The 20,675-nt window shown below is 43.0% G+C and overlaps 1 long non-coding RNA gene across 1 annotated transcript; it reads right to left on the reverse strand.

Annotated features, from left to right (window-relative positions):
- Nucleotides 1-2,185: 2,185 nt before the first annotated feature.
- On the reverse strand, nucleotides 2,186-17,018 carry LOC117015734 (uncharacterized). Its single transcript, XR_004421792.1, has 4 exons — nucleotides 16,951-17,018; nucleotides 16,419-16,587; nucleotides 9,317-9,366; nucleotides 2,186-2,239 (listed from the first exon to the last, which is right to left on the reverse strand). It is a non-coding gene; the product is annotated as an uncharacterized LOC117015734 (long non-coding RNA).
- Nucleotides 17,019-20,675: the final 3,657 nt, after the last annotated feature.

Genomic DNA, 20,675 nt, shown 5'->3' on the forward strand with positions numbered 1-20,675 from the left:
GACAGTCTGTTCTTAGGATTTCTGTTTTCTCCTCTCTCCCCACTCCGCTCCTTGGTCCTCCTTCAAGGCTGGCTCTCCTGGCCAGCTCCTGCTACCCACACCTCTCACGGCAGGACCCTTACCTATGTACAGTCTCTCCCTAGGTCACCTCATCTGATCCCAAGGCTTAAAGGACATCTCTAGCCCTGACCTCTCTCTCAAGCAACAACTGTGTACTTGGTGTCTCCAGTATTCTTGGTTTTGCAAAAACTGCTCCCCTCCCAGCTTTCCCCTGCTCAGTGAACAGTACCACCATTTGCCCTGTTGCTGGGCCCCAAACTAGAAGTCAACCTGATTTCCTCTCTCCCTTGACCTTGTGCATCCAGTCCAGCAGCCCCATTTCAGAATATATCAGAATGTGTCTCTCCATCGCCAGTGTAAATTTAGAATAAAATTTCCAAGTAAAATGTAGAGTAAAATGCACACCTTTTCCTTGGCCCTGTGTGACCCGGCTCTGGCCTGCTTCTTCAGCTACATCTCCCTTCCGTCTTCCCCACTGCTTGCTGCCTCTGCTCCAGCCTCCTGAGTTTTTGTTCTGTGCCTCAGGGATCTCCTACTTGATGTTCCCTCTTCCTGGAATGCACTGCCCCGTTTGCCAGCCTGGTCTTTTCTTGTCTTTCAGGTCTTTGCAAAAATACCACCACTTCTGAGAGCATTTCTGACTTCCCAATGGGAAGTGCCACCTTCCAGATCACCCCCTGCCACTTCACCCGATTTACTGTGTGGAGATTCCCTTAGCACTGTCTCCAATAGTCTTGCTTTTTGCATCTTTATTTTCTGTCTCCGCCACAGGCATTGAAGCTCCTGTCTGTCTTGTTCACTGCTTTGCCCTCAGCAGCTAAAACAGTGCCTGGCACCTAGTAGATGTTCAATTAGTACTGGTCGAATAAACGAATAAACGAACACTGCTAGGGAATACCAAGCCAGTGTACTCAGGTTAGTTTTCTTTCCAATACCTTACTGCTGTCTGCCGGATTGCTAACCGTGGAAACTCTTTACTTCTTCCCTACATCCCAGCTGTCCAAAACACCATCAGAAACCGGAGATAATGGAAAAAAATATGATAAAAAACAGAACTCATCTATTTAGAATCCTTCTAGGTTTTGCTTAAAGTTTATTAATTCCAATTTTAGGTGGGGTTCTCACAAGTCTGATTAGTCCTTTTCAGGCACAGCAGATTAGGAGGGAGGGTGCAAGGTACAAGCAGACACCTTGACAGCAGTAAGAAATGATGCTTGACAGCAAAGAACAGAAAAATTACACAGAACAGACCAAAGTTCGAAGCCAAGCTGACTGGGGTCACGTAGCCCAGTGACAGACAGGTCTGCATTCCTCAGGAGCCCCGGACACGAAGGAGAGCCCAGGGCACTGATAAGTGTTCACAGGGCAGTTTGCTCAGAAAATGCGTTATGTCTGCTCTATACTATCAGAGAGCACGTTATTTTGTAATTTTTAAAAAATTAAAAAATGTCTTAAGTACTCAGAAAATAATTCAATAGACAATTATGTACCCACTATCCAGGTTTAACGAAGGGTAATATTTTATCACACTGTCTTTAGATTTCTTTTTAATAAGGAAAAAAAAGAAAGAAAGCACGATAGCCCTCCTAGCCCTCTGAGCAGGAGGCTTCCTCCTAAAGTTGCCGTCTCCTCTGTGGACAGTTTAATGTTTTATATGAAAAAAAAAATCCACTTAAGTGAAACAAATCATCTCCCAAATAAATTAGGTATATTAATTAGCTGTTTGGTTGCAGAATATAAACAATAAACATTTAAAAATCATCATCTTTTTCTTCCTTTATTTTTCTTCCTTTTTTGCGGGGGGGATTGTCAAAAGCTATCTGAACAAAGCAGTGAACGTGGGAGATGCCCAGTGTGGCACAGGTGATTTCAGCATCCATTTCAATTGCCATCTATTCAGTCTGAGCTCCTTGAAGGCAAGGCCAGAATCTTCTGTGTTGGAGTATCCGGTACCTAGAACAGAACCTTTGCATGATAGGAGCTCAGTAAACGTTTATTAGAAGAAGTGATCAATACACTGATTCCAGGTAGCAGTGGAAAAGACATAGCAAAGGCTTGCCGGTCTACTTATCTGTTCCATGATGTCTTTGTTAGAAAAGTCAAAATGCTGAAGAAGTCCGTGTTTGTACTGGGAAAGCTCCTGGAGCCTCATGGTGAGGCAGCCGTTCTGGGAAAGCTCCTGGGGATGGACAGGGACTCAAGTTGAATGAGCTGATGGGTCTGAGCCCCTAGTCCAAGAATCTGTTTAAAATTCAGACTTTTAATGGCGACAAATAAAAAATCCTTTGTGATATTTAAAAAAAATATTTATTGGACTGAACAAACACATAGCTCTGCGTGTTCTCTGTAGTGACAACATCTCACTGAGCATTAGTCATCTGGGTCCTAGAAATGTGACAAGCAAACTGGAGAATTGGCAATTAAAACAATTTTTCTAAAGCCGTTTGTGAACAGGGCAAACAAATTTCTGTAGCAGGTGATGAATGTTAATCTTAGCCGCTTGGATCTTACCGAATAGTGAAACGACTCATTCCAGAATGAACTCATCTCGATAACATCTTAAGCAATGCTTTAGGCTAAAACATGGACCACATACTTCATTTGACAAATATTTATTGAGCTTCTACCTCTTGTCAGGCAGTGAGCTATAGCCAGAGCAAGACAGATGAAACCCCTGAAGTTTATACTAAATTGAAGCTTGGTCTGTGGCTATTTGGGGTTTACCAGATTTCCCATGAATTTCTATCAAATCGGCTTCGTCCCTTGGCCAATCTGCAATTCCAAGCCACCTCCTTGGACTGGATCCTCAAGTGACCGCCAACAGCTTGGTTCAGGAATGCATAGACTCCCGAGTGGTGGGGTCCGAAGATGACTGGAGACCTGCAGGTGGTCCCAGTCAGCCTGTAACTGGGAATGTCAGCACATCACAGACCACGCTGGTGGCAGCAGGCAGTTGGGTTCTAGGAGGGAGGGGAGCAGGAGGATCCAGCCCTTTCAGCTTCTGCTGGTGGCTGTTGCCATGCTGGAATGTGGGCCCTGTCCTGCCATGCATATAACTCTCAAGAAAAGCTTGAAATCCTGATTTTAACATGAACTTGCCCAATTCTTAAATGTTGGCAATGATTTAAAACATGTTTCAAAACACTCTGCTAGCCAGACAAAACATGTCTGCAGGCTGTGTGTACACCCACTGCCTTGTGCTCTGTAAACCCGCTTTATTATCTGCCAGACACATGGCGTCACGCTGCTGCCGTGGAAGACCCCTCTCGGCTCCAAAGTGCTGTCAGAGCAGGCATGCTCTTGCACTGCAGGCGACATTGCTGGCAGGGACTGCTGTCCTTGTGTCTGGATGTGGTGGAAAACAGGCTGGCCCCACGCTTTGCCACACACTTTTCCATTCTGCACATGAAGTCGGTTCTTGGGGTCATGTTTTCTGTTTCGGGAATTGTCACTCTTGGTAACTCCAGGTCTTGCGCTTAAGAGATGTTCAAGGAAGAGTTCCCCTCGTTTGTCGTGGGCGCTACACCCTGACAATGGATCACGGCCCGCCCTCCCCAGCAGGCCCGCCCCTTGCTGACTGCCCTGGCACCAGCCGAAGCTGTCTGCCCAGCCCCTTGTCTGCCCTTTCTTCCTCACACTCACTCAGCAAGAAAGAAGCTTCCAGTTTTCTGCACAACCCTCTTTCTCTTGGGAGCCAGCCTGCCTGCAAAGACTGGCTCCTAAACTGTTCTTCCCCTGCAAACCACACACGCCTTAGGGCCTGGCCCATGTGGGAGACCCATGAAGTGTAGGGCTGCCTCTGACCTGGTGGCACGTCGTGTAAGCCTGCGGTTCCATTTTAGGATGTCCACTTGCCCACTGGTAAAGGCCGCATGCTGCTTTCTCTGCAGTACAGCTCTCAGGGTTTCTCCTCACTTGTCCCAGAACTGGCCCGGACGAGCATTATTTATTAGGCTCCTTCAAACTGATTCTCATCTCTCTCCCCCAGCCTGTTCCAGGCAAGTTGACAAGACCTTCCCTGAGTGTCATTTCAGTGCCATAAATGTCCTGCTCACATGCCCCAAATACCTCCTGAAACAAATGAGAACTTCCTCTTATGAAAGACTTCAAGGCACTCTCCATCGGTCAGTCTTCTTATCTATACATTTTTGATCCCTGCAATATCTGAGACAGAATCTGGTCCCACCCAAGCACACCTCTTCACGCCCGTCTCTCCCATGCCCCTGAAACCTCTACGTTCCCTCCTGGCCCCTCTCATTTTCTCCATCAGGAAGAAACGTCTTCAGCAATTATATCTTTCTCCTCTTTCAAAATACTGCTCAGGAATCAAGCTTCCCCTAAACAACAAACGGCTCTCTAAAAACTGTACCAGCTCTCAAAACATTGGTTGGTTACATCAAAGAGAATTTTTCATTAGTAAAAGTCTTTAAGGCAGGAACTTGGTTATGGCTCCTTGTAGACACTTGTCCTTCTTCCCTGGTGTCTACCTCAGTGTCTGACACAGGGTTGTCCTCTGCAACTCCCACAGCACTAAGAGTTCTTAGCAAACAGTAACAACCAATATGTAGCAAGGGCTGACTCACTGAACATTCATCCTCAGAGAGCTTTCGTAGAAGAGTCTCCCTGTTAAAAATGAATCCAGCTCTTTATGTTGTAATTCTGCCTTTTTATTCCCGTTTTCCATTTCCTCATCACCCTGTGTTTAAAGAGTATCTTTTTGTGTGTATGTATTTTCTTGAAAATGTATATTGTTTTGTGTACACATACTTCTAATTTATGTAAATGATATAAGGTGGTGTATCTCCTTCTAATGCTCCAGCCCCACCCCCGCCCAGCACTGCCTTTATTATCCATCATGTTGCTAGGTGTCCATCTAATCCCTGCCTCTCGCACCTACATGGTAGTTCTTCATGTATGTATCCTCCACGTTACCTGTCCTCCCTCCCATGTTGGACATTCAAGTTACTGTGATAGATGTCACGCATATTGCATATAGGACCCTGTGGACCTGAGAATTTCACTGGGACATATAATCACGAGTAGAATTGGGTTCTAGGACGCTTGCCATATAACTTATCATCCAAGCAAGGACAATTCAGAGAATGAAAGGGGACACTGTTAATAATTACTCCAGGACTGGAGGTGTAAACCAAGACCGTCCCAGGCAAACCGAGATGTGTGGTCGCCCTAGTCGACAAGTTTGAATCCGTATAAATTGACTAAGGAGGAGCAGAGGGGCTCCCACACCTGCACTCCCCCATGCAGGTATGGGGTCCCGCATCGCCACATCCCACCACATTTACTTGGTCCCATGACAATAACTACAACAAGATACCTCATTTTAATCTGCATTCCTCTGATCACTAACATGTTTGAGTGTCTCTACTACGCTCGCTGACCTTTCAGATTTCCTTATTTGGAAATTGTTCCTTTATTTGGCCTATTTTTATTGGGGTTTTCTTGTTGTTTGCAAGACTTTCCTAGCTATTAATCCCCTGTCAGTTTACACAGCAAATATGTTCTCCGTCAGCCTAATTAATTTTGTCCATGGCATTGAATTCGATCTTTCTATAATCAGATTCATCAGTTTTTCTTGCATTATAGTTCTGTGCTCTTAACACTCAACTTTAGATGTAGTTTCTTTTCCGTATTTCAGAAAAACATTCTCCTCATTTTCTTCCATTAACTTTTTAGTTTTACCTGCCACACGTGGGTCTTTAATACCCCTGGAAAGTAGTCCACCCTTACGTGGACTGAAGTAGGGGGGCCGTTTTCTTTTCCTCTACAGAGAGGCAGTTCCAGCTTATTCACTTCATGGTCTATCGTTTCCCACTGATGGGTGGTGTCACCTTTATCGTGTATGAAGTTCCCGTGTAGACCTGGGTCGCCTGCCAGTTCTGTGTTCTGCATCCTTGGTCTGTGCCTTCTTGCATCTTACTGCATTGTGGCTTTGTTGTAAGAGTGTCTGAATATCCGATAGGGCACATTTTCTCCTCATTATTCCTCTTTTTTCAACATGGATTCTCATGAAATCCCATGATAGACAATGACTCTCGAAGGTCTCTGCTGGGATCCGTCCAGAATAGGCTGAGCTCCTCCATTGGGATATTTTATCTTAACTTTTGTCTCTTACTATCACGGTCATTGTTTGATCATTAAATGTGAAGGGTCCTTTACAAATACAAACTTTTTGGTATAGAATTCAGAGTGGTATATCATTTCTGTTTAGTTATGATAGCAGTGAACATTTTTAGCATAAACCTTGGAAAAAGTGAATGCAGCATGCCGTGTCATCCGAGAGGGGCCCCTTTGCTGCTAAGGGACCTGGGCACACACGCGGCCAGGACCATGCTGCACTTGCTCTTCGTGGCGATAAATGGGAGGACAGCCTAGCCTTGTCATACCCGGTCACTCGGGAGTGGTCCAGGAATCCTTGTTTCCTCCAAGTCCCCTGCCAGGCAGGCCACAGGTCAGATTACCCTGAAGGTACTCAGTGCCCGCTTGGCACTCATACTAGTTATAAACGTCTGAGTCATTCTCAGCTCTTTTCCTCCTTCCCACCCACATCCTTTGCTCTAGTCCCTGACAATTCCTCTCCTATCCATCTCTTTATTTCCAGTCTGACTCCCGCTGATATTTTCCCAGCCTGGTTTCTAACCTCTACAGCCCTTTTATCCCCCAGCGATAGCCACTTGGTCCACACTAGCCGTCTGGCAGCCCCAAGGGCCGGTGTGGACCCAATAGCTTGGGGTCTGGCATCGGGACATGCATCTGGATAGTCCAGCTGGCTTTTGGGCTCTTACTTCATTTTTTTTTTCTTCTTTTTAAACTTTTATTTATTTTAAGTGTGTTTTTCCAGGACCCATCAGCTCCAAGTCAAGCAGTTGTTTCAATCTAGTTGTGGAGGACACAGCTCACAGTGGCCCATGTGGGGATCGAACCAGCAACCTTGTTTTAAGAGGCCCGTGCTCTAACCAACTGAGCTAACCAGCCACCCCTGGGCTCTTACTTCTTATTTGCACCTTGCACCTCAGATCTGGTCTTCGATGTAATTGGTCTCCGTTTTCTCATCTATCTTTCTCAATTTAATAAGTGCCAACCCAAGGCAAGGCAATGGACTGGTCCCAGTTGTTGGAGCCTTGTTTTATTTCCTGAGCCTACATGCCTGCCAGGCAACCCCCTTCTCCAGGTGTCCCAGACCCTGGAGAACCTGGCTGATGCTTTCTTCTTTGGATTCCTCCTCCAAGGAACTGGATTCTGGGTTGAGGGTACTACCACTCGCTGACCCATTTCCTAGATGCAGATCACTCCAAACTGAAAATCACCTGCTCCACATTCACCCTGCCCAGTGACTCTGGGAGACGGATGTTAATATCTCCAAGCCATGGGGGAGGACGCTGAGGCTCAGAGGTGAAGTCACTTGCCCAAGGCACACGACCGGAAGGCAGCAGAGCCAGGACCAAAGCCAGGCTGCTGAATGGCAAAGCCCTCACTGTCTCCTTGCCACCACAGAGCTCGTGGCCCCCAGGCCCCACCTCACTCCCCCGTCCTGCTGCCGTCTATCTAAAGTGGGGCAAGGCCGCAGTGCTCAGTCCCTCTGTCCTGGACAATCACAATAAACGTCCCATTGTTGCCCCTTCCTCTACTCATTTGACCAAAAGATACTCATTCAGCACTCTGTTCCTGCCAGGCACAGCTTCCGCGTGGTCTGTTTTTCAGTTCGGCATTCACGCATCAACCAGAGCTTTGGCTTGGATCATGTCTCGCTCCTGCTCTCAAACCTTCGGGCTCGAAATCAGGGCAGGGCCTGCTGGAGCAGCCAGGAAGACCTGGGACCTGGAACCAGGCCATCCACGGGGCCAGAGGAGCCGGGCCGACGGGACAGAGGGTTCAGCCAGGGAAGCTGGAGTGCAGAAGGCTCGGCGGGGGGCGATCATGGTGGGAGGGCGCAGATCCAGGCAGGAGCTGACCGGACTAAGGGGAGGGCCGGGGCCCAGACTCCAGGTCAGAGGAAGAACTCGAATCCCTGTGAGGGGCCCCGGAAATGAATGGAGGGCCCTGCCCCAGAACCTGGCCACTAGACCCAGCAACAGAACGGAGATGGACAGCAGAGCTGTGACCCTATAAAAACAGGCAGAAAAGGGGGTGGAGTGTGACTAGCTTGGTCTTGTGTCCTGCAGAGGAATGCCTGCCCTGGGGAAAGGTGGGTCCTAGGCCCAGAAGAGAGAACTTGGGCATCTATGAGAGGGACTCATTGAGGAGGAGGTGCCGGGGGCAGGCAGAGCCTGACAACCGCTCCCCCACTGGCTACCAACTGCCAACATCACCCCATGGTCTCCCCCGCGCAGGCCTTCTCCCTCTCACAGGCCCATCTCCTGCCTCTGGGCCTGAGCTGACAGCTGTGCTCTCAGCCCTCCGCCCCCACCCCCACCGCTTCACTCCCGGCAAGCTACTAGGAAGGACTGAGTACAAAGGCAGCAAACTTAACTTTTCCCCTTTCCAGGTCTTCCCAGTCTGTTTTTCCTACATAACATACGAACTCCTATGATACCATATGCTTCTATTAAAACACTCTACATTCTGCCTGGTATATTAGTTTCCCAGAGGTGCAGTAGCAAAGTATCATGAACCTGGTGGCTTCAAACAACAGAAGTGTATTGTCTTGCACTTCTGGATGCCAGAAGGCTGAAACTAAAGTGTCAGCAGAGCCCTGCTCCCTCAGAAACCTGTAGGGTAACATCTTCCCTTGTGGCTTCCAGCTTCTGGTAGCCCTAGGTGTTCCTGGGTTTGTGATCCCATCATTCCAGTCTCTGCTTCGTCATCACGTCTCTCTGTCTCTTTCCTTCTTATAAGAACACCAGTCATATTGGGTTAAGAGTTCACCTTGCTTCAATCTGACCTCATCTTACCTTAAGTAATTACATCTGCAATGACCCCATTTCCAAATAAGGTTATATTCTGAGGTCCTGGGGGTCAGGACTTCAACGTGTCTTTTTGGGAACACAATTCAACCCCTTACACCTAGTGTGAGAGCTGGGCACCAATATCCTTCACCAGGTGCCAGCTCCTTGCCTATGGTTGGGTGGTTTCAGAGTGAAACAGACCTGGATTTGTCACTTACCTTCTTTTTTTTTTTTTCAAATTAAAGTTTATTGGGGAAATTGTTAGTAAAGTTACATAGAGTTCAGGTGTACAATTCTGTAATACATTATCTATATCTCACATTGCGTGTTCACCACCCAGAGTTGTCACTTACCTTCTTGTGGAAACCTGAATAAGATCCTTAAGCCATCCGTCTTTTCTCATCTGTGAAATAACCACAACACCTAGAGTTATTGTGATATTTATTAGAGTCAGTTCACACCAAAGTGAGTACCCAGGAAATCATAATTATGATTCTTAATATTGTGTGTTGAACAGAGCAGATACTCAATAAATAAATGTTAGTCACCACTTCCGCTAGTAAATACTAATTGGCAGGCCTGCAGAACACCTGAAATGATGAGCTTTTCCAGAGGGAGGGAGAAGCAGTGGCCAACAAGCCCTGGAGACTATCCATCCCCAGCATTGTGGGAATGGCTGAAGTGACCATGTGGCATTTGCCTATCCCTGCTCGATGGCAGGGAGATTCCTGCTCCCACCCCCACAGCACAGAATCCTGGCTGGCTCTGTGGGAATGTGAAGGTGGAGTACAGTGACTCCACACCCTGTTCTTTGTTCTCTAGGTGCTGTGTGTGTGTGTGTGTGTGTGTGTGTGTGTGTGTGTGTACATGTACGTGTCTGTACCTACTGGCGGTGAAAGGTTTGGGAGGCAGGGGCCAGAAGAGACAAGTATCTTTCTGGAAGAATATATTCAGGCTGGAATGAAAGACAGCAAGCAGAGCATGACTTCCAGCTCTGGGGACCTTCCTGATTTCTATGAAGTCCAGATTCTCCTCCAGAAAGAGGGTGAGTAGTGGGCACAGCAAAGAAGCTGGAATCAGAGATCTAAGTCTGAAATAGAGCTCTATCTGAGAGTAGCTGGGGTGACCTCAGGGACTGCAGTTTTCTCTTTTATCAAGTGGATCTGATAAAATCTGCTTTATCAAATAAGAACATGATTCAAATGCCAGCTCTTAATATTTATGTCCCATTGTTGCTAATCCTAGAAGATATTATACATTTCCAAATAAGAGAATATGTCTAAGGCCCAATGTTCATCTGCCACAGGACCAAACTTGGCATTGCTTATTCTCTCTGTATTTCATTAACAACACCCAAAACGATATGCTTCTGTTTAAAGGGGTTTCCTTTTCTTTCTTTTTTTTTTTTTCTTAAGTGTGTTTTTCCAGGACCCATCAGCTCCAAGTCAAGTAGTTATTTCAATCTAGCTGTGGAGGGCGCAGCTCACAGTGGCCCATGTGGAGATCAAACCGGCAACCTTGTTAAGAGCACCGTGCACTAACCAACTGAGCTAACCAGCCGCCCCAAGGGTTTCCTTTTCTTAAGAACAGACTCTGTCCTGGCATATGGCTTCTTTACACTGTGAACAAGACAAATACTTCCATTGTAGAAAGACATCACCAACTCCTTGAAGTTTATAAAGAATTGTTTCAAGGAGATACACTAAAGTTTATGCAGATTTTTAGGAAAGAAGATAATGATGGAACTGCATTCAGGATCCCCATATTTAAGAGTCAAACATCATTGCACCAGGCAGCATGTGTGGTGATCAACCCTGAGACACTCTGCAAAACATGGGAAGTTTTGTTATTAAATTTATATCTTCCAGCATAACCAGGAAGGGCAAGGATAAGATGTGCAGAGATAACCAGAACACAGCACAGATAAAGGGACTTCTATGAGAGGTACAAAGTGTGATGAGGTCAAAGAATAAAAAGCTCACATCCTTTTGTGGCAATAAGAAGAGTACCTAATGTCCTTTTTCTAATGTGGGAGAAATCAGGGCTGGATAAAGAGAAGAGAGAAAACTGTAGTAAGCAGATGATCCGAGTCAGAAAAGCAAGCTCCAACTAGTATGGCCTGGATCCTAATCCTATATTGATTGCTGTGTTTAGTTTCCATTCCAGTCCTGTATTTATTTATTTATTGCATTTGCATTTACCCAGGTAAGGCAATTCTGCAATGCAGGGCATGCAATTATCTTGTCTAGTGAACTCTGAAATCATAACAGAATGTTGTAAACATGCTGCATTCCAAATTCAGAAGTCTAGATAATTATTAGCAAACACTACTCAATAATTTCACCAATAAACCATGTGATAAATTCAGAGACTATTGGAGAGAATTTAATTTGCAGTAAAAGTCCCTAAAACTTCATCTGTAGCTTGGATGGCAGCCAGGAAATGGATAGTACTATTGGCAGGCCCCGCCACCTATTATATTCATACCACTACAATGCTACTTTAGGTGAACATGGCAACTCCTCTTAGAAAACCACTTCCGTATATTTTCAGCATTGAGCCTTTATGTTTGTTACTTATAACTTTGAGGTCTTTACTTTGTGGTAAACTGAAAAATAACTCAAACTGTTTAAATCCCTCATTATCTGTATAATATAATTGCTTTTGGCTTTGAGAAAGTTGGATTTTCCATTTGAGTTCTGCAAGGTGCAACAGATGAGAGAACTGTCCAGCCTGGGATCTTTCTAGGAAGTGATGTCATAGAGATCGTCTGCAGAAAATATCCAGGGTCACAGGACCTCTGCTCTCTGAAATAGGACATGCCACTGTGAGGACCCCACCAGCCATGGTCTGAGCAAGTGCCTACAATAAATGGATCTTGGAAGATGTTACATTTCAAGATGGTTCCGGCTGGGCAATCAAAGAGAGAAATGGGCTGAGGAGAAAACTTATTTGAGACCCTTAGTCATTAGGTCTTTTTAAGACATGAAGATTGGGATTTAACTCTGCTAAATTCAGAGATTAGGTTTGAGTGAACTGAAGTTCTGGAAAAAATTTATCAAGAGATTGAAAACACCTTGAAAATGACTCAGTCTTAAAGGAAAAGATTATAATTTTAAAAAACAAAAATAACATAAGAAAGAACAAAAACAAACCCTGAGATTTCTGAAGTACCAAGACTTTGAGTACTGCCAAATTAAAATTTTATATATATACATATATATATATATATACACATACACACATGTATGTGTATATATATATATATATATATATATACACACACACACACACAGATATATACATACACACACACACACACACACAGAATTCTGTAATACTGTGATGGTGATGTATAAATCACTTTTAATTCTGGTGTAGAATTTAAAAGATAAAAGCATAAAAATAGCTTTATAAAACTATGTTAATGGAACAAAATATAAAAGGATATAATTTGTGACATTGATAATTAAATTTGGAGGGAGATGTAAAAGAGTAGAGTTTTTGTATGCGATTGAAATTAAGTTCTTATCAGTTTAAAATAGATTATTATAATGATAAGATGTTTTATATAATCCACATAGTAACATGAAATATCTACAGAAGATACACAAAAGAAAAGGCAAAAAGAATCAAAGCATGTCACTCCAAAAAAAAAAGACAAAAGAAGTCATCATAGGGGTGGCCGGATGGCTCAGTTGGTTAGAGTGTGAGCTCTGAACAACAATGTTGCCGGTTCAATTCCCACATGGGATGGTGGGTTGCGCATCCTGCAACTAAATACTGAAAACAGTGACTGGACTTGGAGCTGAGCTGCACCCTCCACGACTAGATTGAATGACAATGATGTGGAGCTGATGGGCCCTAGAGAAACACACTGTTCCCCAATATTGCCCAGTAAAAAATAAATAAGTAAAATTAAATAAATTAAAAAAGTCATCATAGGGCAAAAGAGGAACAAATAACTAACATCCACACACACAGAAACAATAAAGTGGCAATAGTAAGTCTTGACCTATCAGTAATTACTTTAAATGTAAGTGGATTAAGCTCCCAATCAAAAAATAGAATGACTGAATAGGTAAAACACAAGATCCAATTTTATGCTATCTATAAGAGACTCACCTTAGCTTTAAGCACACACATAGGCTGAAAGTGAAAGGATAGGTAAAAAAATCCACATAAATGGTAACCAAAAGAGATCGGGATGGCTATATTTATATCAGACAAAATGGACTTTAATACAAAAATTGTCACAAAAGACAAAGGATGTTATATGAGAATAAAAGGGTTAATTCACTGGAATTATATAATTCCAGCTGAAATATATAATAATAAATATGTATGTGCACCTAATATTAGAGCACCCAAATATATGAAGCAAACTGAATTTTGATAGAATTGAAGGGAGAAAGAAACAGTAACAATAGTAGAAGATTTCAATACCTTATATTCAGTAATGGATAGACTATCCAGACAGATCAATAAGGAAACGATGTCTTGAACAACATTATCCATTAATGGAACCTAACAGACAGATGCACAACACTGCCCCCAATAGAAGCAGAATATACCTCTTCTCAAGTGCATAGGGAATATTCTCCAGCATAGATCACATGTTGGGACACAAATCTTAACAAATTTAAGATTGAAGTCATACCATATCTTCTCTGACCACAATGAAATTAAACTAGAAATCAATAGCAAAAGGAAACTGGAAAATTCACAAATATATGGAAATTAATATTTCTGAACAACCAATGGGTCAAAAATGAGATCACAAGGGAAATTAGGAAATACCTATCTTTAGATGAAAATGAAAACACAACACACCAAAACTGATGAGATGCAGCAAATCAATACTAACAGGGAAATGTGTAGCAGTAAGTGCTTATATTAAAAAACAATAACAAAAGACAACAACTTAACTTTATACTTCAAGGAACTAGAAAAAGAAGAACAAAATAAACCCAAAGTTAGCAAAAGGAAGGAATAACAAAGATTAGCAGAAATAAACAAAGAATAGAAAAACAAAAGAAAATTAATGAAGCTAAAAGTTGGTTTTACTTATTTATTTTTTTGACTCTTGGGAGACTTAGAAATGGATTTCCAACAATTAGGGTATCAGGTTGGTTCAGCTGAAAATTAAGTGAAAATGGAAGAAAGCATAACGAAACGAAGAAAGAGAGGTTAGGTTCCAGAAGACATTGTTTGAGCTCGAGTCCAACTTGGCCAAACACCCCTGAATCTTTCAGTTAAGTGAACTAAGAAATTCCCTTTTCTCTACTACGATTGTTTGAATTGGGTTTTCTGTCACTCACAACTAAGAATCCAGAGTAGGGCGGCCGGTTGCTCAGTTGGTTAGAGCGTGGTGCTCTTTACAACAAGGTCGCCGGTTCAGTCCCCACATGGGCCACTGTGAGCTGTGCCCTGCACAACTAGATTGAAACAACTACTTGACTTGGAGATGATGGGTCCTGGAGAAACACTTAAAATAAATAAAAGTTAAAAAAAGAATTCAGAGTAGTACAATGCCTTTGAAATTCAGCTAACTCTAACTTATTGTAACTGATCTCAACCTGGGTATAAATTTGCATTATCACACAACCATTAAAACATCAGGACATACAGAGCATTTATTTAACTCCTTTTTAAATTCTAAATTGTAATATGTAAGTAACATATCCTATAGGTTCTATGAAAACATTTAGAATGCACACCAGTGCTTTTATTGAAAGAAGAGAGCTTAGACAAAGAATCCTGTTTTACCAAATACTCCTTCTATTGCTAAGGTATTTGAATGCTTTAAAAAATATTCTCGACCTTGAATTTGCTACACCAACAATAAAAGCAAACCTACATTTGCATGGCACCTTCAACTGTTTTACATGCCTCATACTTATTTCAATGTGTGTATAATCCAAAACCTAAGATATCTGTGATGTACTTTGGATTTCATCATGATTAGTTTTCTTTTTTTTTTCCTTAGCAAATAAACTTCCTAATTTAGCTCAGATTTCAATTAGTTTGACTTCTCTGAGCAGATAATGATTGAGCAGAAGGAGAAATTTTTTTAAAAAAGGATACAACTTAGTGAGTGTTGATTATATATTATCTAGAATTTCCAAGAATTTTCTAGAATATTATCCAGAATTTTCTCAAAGTGCTATGCTGGCATTTACGGAAAGTCTTTCATCTCACACATTTGTGAGAACAGGCTTTAATTCCTAACCCTTTCATCTGTGGAAAGTTGTGCATAGGCAGCCTTAAGAATTAAACCTAACAAAAGTGCTATATGTATCTACAAATGTACATTCACGTGAATCATGAAAAGCCCCTGAGCTACACTTAGGTACCTGAAGAACAGTACCAGAGTTGGGCCTGAGTCACACTCATCTCAATGGTAACACTGAAGTCTAGAGCCCCTGTCAATGTTGCCAGCCCCAGGGCCCCCTACCCCCAACACAATGCTGGTCCCTGGACATTATGGAAATGGCATAGCAAGAACTAGAGTCTCTTCCAACACTTCTTCCTTCCTGGTCAGGTGCAACAAATGAGTTTTGATTCTGGGGACTGCATTTTTTTGGTAATCCTCCTGCACGTTCTATTAACCAAGCCCAACTTCAGATCTGAAAGAATACATCCCTGAGTCAGAGTGTACCAATTAGTATCTCACTTGACTGAGAGTACCATGACCCCAGGTAGACTGGCTTAGCGCACCAGGGGGTCTTTTGGTTCATTTGCTGGCACACAGGAAGTTTGTGGATTGATGGTTCTGGTGGGTGAGGGCAGCCCATGGGGCCGTCAGGATCCTGGGCTCCTAGTCTTCGGTTCAGCTACCGTTTGCATGTGGCTTTTGTCCTCCTGCACGTTGCCAGGTGGTTGATTGCAAGATAAATGCTCAGCCTCTAGCATCATATCTACATTCAGGACAGGAAGTGGGGAAGGCCAAAGGGCAAAAGGCACATGCCAGGTGAATCTGTCCCTTTTTAAAGAGTTTTCCTAGAAACTCCACCCAGAAAATTTTGTTCCCTCTTATTGGTCTGGGTTTCTCCCAATTTCCTACCCTCCTCCACACATACATATCAGCTGCTGGAAGGTATAAATTAGTAGAAAATAAATATTTAAAATCTTTCCAGATTGACAAATCCATATTGAGCTCCTCTGATAACTGTAATGAATCACTGAGCAACTCCCAAGCTAAGAAATGTTTGATGTCATTTGAAATGGACTTAGAATGTGTTGCTCCTGGTTTGATTAAAAAAGGACAGAAAAAGTTTCCACGCTTCGGATCTTGAGCATATCCCTGTCTCCGAGCGTTTGTATCTGCTCTGTCCCCTGCATGGGCCACCCTTCCCGATATGTAATGACTCTTCCTTCCTTCAGGTCTCCGATTAAATGTCACTTCCTCAGAGAGCCCTACTTATGCACCCACTTTAAAACATCACCTCTTACCAGCTCTGACCCCTTCCTCAGTTTTAATTTCTTCATAACAGTGCCACTGGCCGTTAGAGCGTACGGTTATATGCCTGTATGTCGATGGTCTGTTTTGCTTGCCCAATGTAAACTCCATGAAGGCAGGCACTTTGTCTTCTCTGCTGTTTCCCCGGGCCTAGAACAGTGCCTGGCATACAGAGGGCACACAGTAAAGATTAGTGGAATGAGTGAATGAGTGAACGAATCACTGTTTGGCTTATCATATAATTCTCTATCTATGATTGGCTAAGGAGATATTGCCGTGATCCAAGGAAACAGCAACCTTGCCAGCAAAGAGACTGTCACCCACCTGCACGGTCCCCTCGACCCCCAAGAAGGGGCGCCTTTTGTTAAGTGATTACAAAACAAGAAACTCTACTTTCTGTACATTATGAATGCGGCTACTTTTATACTAGCTGTACTTTCTAAAATTTTCAGAACTTAATTGAACTTGACAGATTAAAAAGTATCACAGATTAAAAAATGTTTCTGAGGAAACATTTTGACTCACCTGAGCAGTTTCACCCAACGGGGTCAGAATAGAGAAGCAGCTGGTAATAAATTGTTCTTGTAGCTAAAAGAATATTTGTGTTGAACGGGTTAACATTTTTATTTCTTATCCCAATTTCCATGTTGTTTAGATAGCTGTATTATATACACTCCAAACCTAATTGAAAGATTGAACCTGTATCTTAGGATGCTGATTTTCCCGTTCACTCCAAATTCTTAAATATCAAGACAGGGAATCAGTTATTTTGTGTTTTCAAGAAAGCCAGAAATCAAGGAGGATCACTGAAAAGTCAGGTGACTTAGAGAATATTAATTCACCTCACTTAAGGAGTTCCGTACGCCAAGACCAACCACAAGTGAAAAAATAATTACACACCGGGGAAAGGCGCTGGCGGACAGAGGAAGGGGGAGGAGTACAAAGAAATGACAAGAAGAGAGCAAGTGATTTTTTTTTTCATGAAAGCTGACAAAAGTAGGAAACATGTTAGCTTACTTTTTCTAAAAGGTGAGGAAGGATGAATATCAAATTATTTGTTCTGCTACTGGGCAAACGGTCTTGTCCTATTCAGTATATTTCCTTCTCCGACTCTGATACTTACTGAAATGTGGAGAGTTGGGGTAATTGTGTTAAGTCTTGGATTTCTCATTTGTTGTGTAAAGTTGAGAGCATTCTGTACATTGCTCTGGTAGCCCTTATCTTGCTGCGCAGTAATAGTTGTTTACATTTATGCGTCCCGTGGTAAGTCACCAACTCCTCCCAACCTGGGCCTGTAGACTCATAATCCTCTTTACACCAGCACAAGCCAATAAACAGCTGGCGGAGCAGTTAGGGAGCAGTCACCTGTGCCCTGCAGTCCTTCATGCTCACTTAGTAGCTCAGCAATTGAAACGAAGTCGAAAGGCATAGAATCCTTTGTCTCGCAATAAAATCTAGTGACTTGTCACCAGTCAGCAGGTGTCCAGCTAGTTAGAAAGCGGAGGATTGGAATTATTAAAAATTCCTGACACGTATGAGATTTTTGGATTGAATGGACTATTAAGTAAATATTCAGGAAATATATTCAAAGTGTGATAGGAAGAATTCAATTTTCACAGATAAGATGAGCTTCTTAACAGTAAGCAATTTTGCAAAGTTTGTTTCCACAATAATCCTCAAATTTGCACTGACTGCCCGTATTCACTACTACTTGAATGTTTTTCAAATACTACAGATTGCTTCCCTAATTGGAAATTCTAGCTGTCAGTACTGACCCACTCACTCATTTATTCATTGATTCATTCAACCAATATATATTGAACCCCAATTGTGTGCCCCAGTACTGAGGATATTACAGTGAACAGATATCAGCATGCCTTCATAGAATTTAGAGAAATCAAACAATTGTACAAATAAGTGAAAATTTTTATTATTTTTTTAATTTTTCTATTTTTTAGTAAGGGAAAATTTTTGACTGTGATAAGAAGATACACATACATGGTGCTATCTAAGGGATATTTACCCTAAGTTGGGTGCTTAAGAAAAGCTCTCTAGGAAAAATGGTGACTAAACAAGATCTGAAAGGATGTAGATTGACCAGGTCGCAAGGAGGGTAGAGATTCAGGCAGAAGGAATAGCAATCAAGGTGCTCGTCAGGGAGCGAGACCCACGTGGCTGAAGCAGGAGACCATGCCAGGGTGTGTGTCATTTTAGGGAGCTAGACTTGTCTTTGGAAAATCGGAAGTCACTGAAATGCTTTCAGCCAGAGAGCGGTGGGGTAGACTGAGCTGTGCCAAGGCCTGATTTGCCTTTCCAAAGACTCTGAGGAAGGATCAGGGTGGTTAGACTGGACGGGGAGTTAGCCAGCCAGGGCAGTAGGCAGGAGATTTGAGGGAAGCCTAACCCTCCCCACACACATGCAGAGAAAGACTCCTTAGCAAGTCAATGTTTGGCCATCAAATTACAATAAAAGCTGAAAACATATTTCCCGACTAACAAGGAAATGGAACACCAACCACGCAGCACCCAAATTATTTTTTAATTGTTTCCCCCTCTAAAGCCTAAAATCTTTTTAAGGATAGGAAATGTATGTTATTCATCATTCCATCTTCAGGACCAGCACACCATAGAAACTGATTAAATGATTGTCAAGTAAATGAAGGAAACATGGTGTTTTGTTTGCTAGGGCCACCATAGCAAAGTACCACAGTCTGGGAGGGTGGCTTAAACAACAGACATGTATTTCTCACAGTTCTGGAGGCTGGCAGTTCCAGAAAGTCCCAGGGTTGGGTCTTTCTGAGTACTGAGGGAAGGATCTGTTCCAGGCCTCCCTCTTGTCTTATCGATGAGTCTTTCTATATGTCATCTTTCTTTACGTGTGTCTCTGGGTCCAAACTTCCCCCTTTTATGACAACAGTCATATTGGATCCATATTGAGCTCCTCGGATAACTGTAATGAATCACTGAGCAACTCCCAAGCTAAGAAATGTTTGATATCATTTGGAATGGACTTAGAGTGCATTGCTCCTGGTTTGATTAAAAAAGGGCAGAAAAACTTTCTACACTTCAGATCTTGGGCATATTCCTGTATCCGAGCGTTTGCATCTGCTCTGTCCCCTGCATGGGTCGCCCTTCCCGATATTTAATGGCTCTTCCTTCCTTCAGGTCTCCAGTTAAATGTCACTTCCTCAGAGACCTCATTTTAATCTTGAATAGTTCTGTAAGGTCCCTGTTACCAAAGAAGACCACATTCTGAGGTACTGGGGGTTAGGACTCTAACATCAGAATTTGGGAACCCATAACACATGGGACTAGGCATGTTGGAATCCACTTAACAAGGCAACTTTTGCTTGTTCCATTTAGCAGAGCCAGCTGCCTCTTATGCCAAGCCCTGGGAAACAGAGTTCAGAATGGGTAGAGCAGAGCAGAGAGAATTCCTTTTTTGGTCTCTTCAAAGCTTATCTCATCTTCCTGAAAAAGCCTAACCAAAGTATTAATAGATGGATTTTTCACACTGTTACGGTTGGAATTGTGTCCTCCCCCTACTCCCACCAAATTCACATGTTGAAGTCCGAACCCCCAGCACCTCAGCATGTGACTATATTTGGAGATAAGGCCTTTAAAGAGGTAATTTAACTAACATTCGGTCATCGGTGGGTCCTAATCTAATATGACTGGTGTCCTTAGAAGAAGAGGATATATACAGCGAGATGGTGGCCAACTGCAAGCCAAGGAGAGAGGCCTCAGAAGAAACCAAACCCCCTGGTACCCTGATCTGAGACTTCTATTCTCCGTAATGGTGAGAAAATAAATTTGTTAGGTAAGCCCTGGTCTGTGGTGTTTTGTTAGGGCAAACATTCCTAGCAAACGAATGTACAAACCAAACTGGACAACACTCCTATTCTTAAAACCTAGTTTCATTTGAAATTCCACACCGTGGTTCGCTTCTTATTAATAAAAAGTAATGTTTCCTGAGCACTTACCCATGTGTCAGGCACTGTGATAAGAGCATTAGCAATTTAATCTGTATAAACCCCTGAACATAAGGACTGTTATGACCTTAAGTTTTATGGAAAAGAAACCTGAGCATAAGAGAAGTGAAGTAACTTGCCTGACGTCATCCAGTAGGAAGGATACAAAGGTGGGGTCCCCAAGGCTGTGCCCTTAGCCTCTGAGCCCCTCTGTGCTGGGCCAAGGACGGTTCTGGGAAATGGAGCTTCAGTGCATCGTGGGATCTAGAGACACAGCTG

The sequence above is a fragment of the Rhinolophus ferrumequinum genome, chromosome 3 (genome assembly GCF_004115265.2).
Source record: "Rhinolophus ferrumequinum isolate MPI-CBG mRhiFer1 chromosome 3, mRhiFer1_v1.p, whole genome shotgun sequence".
Classification (NCBI taxonomy): Eukaryota; Metazoa; Chordata; class Mammalia; order Chiroptera; family Rhinolophidae; genus Rhinolophus; species Rhinolophus ferrumequinum.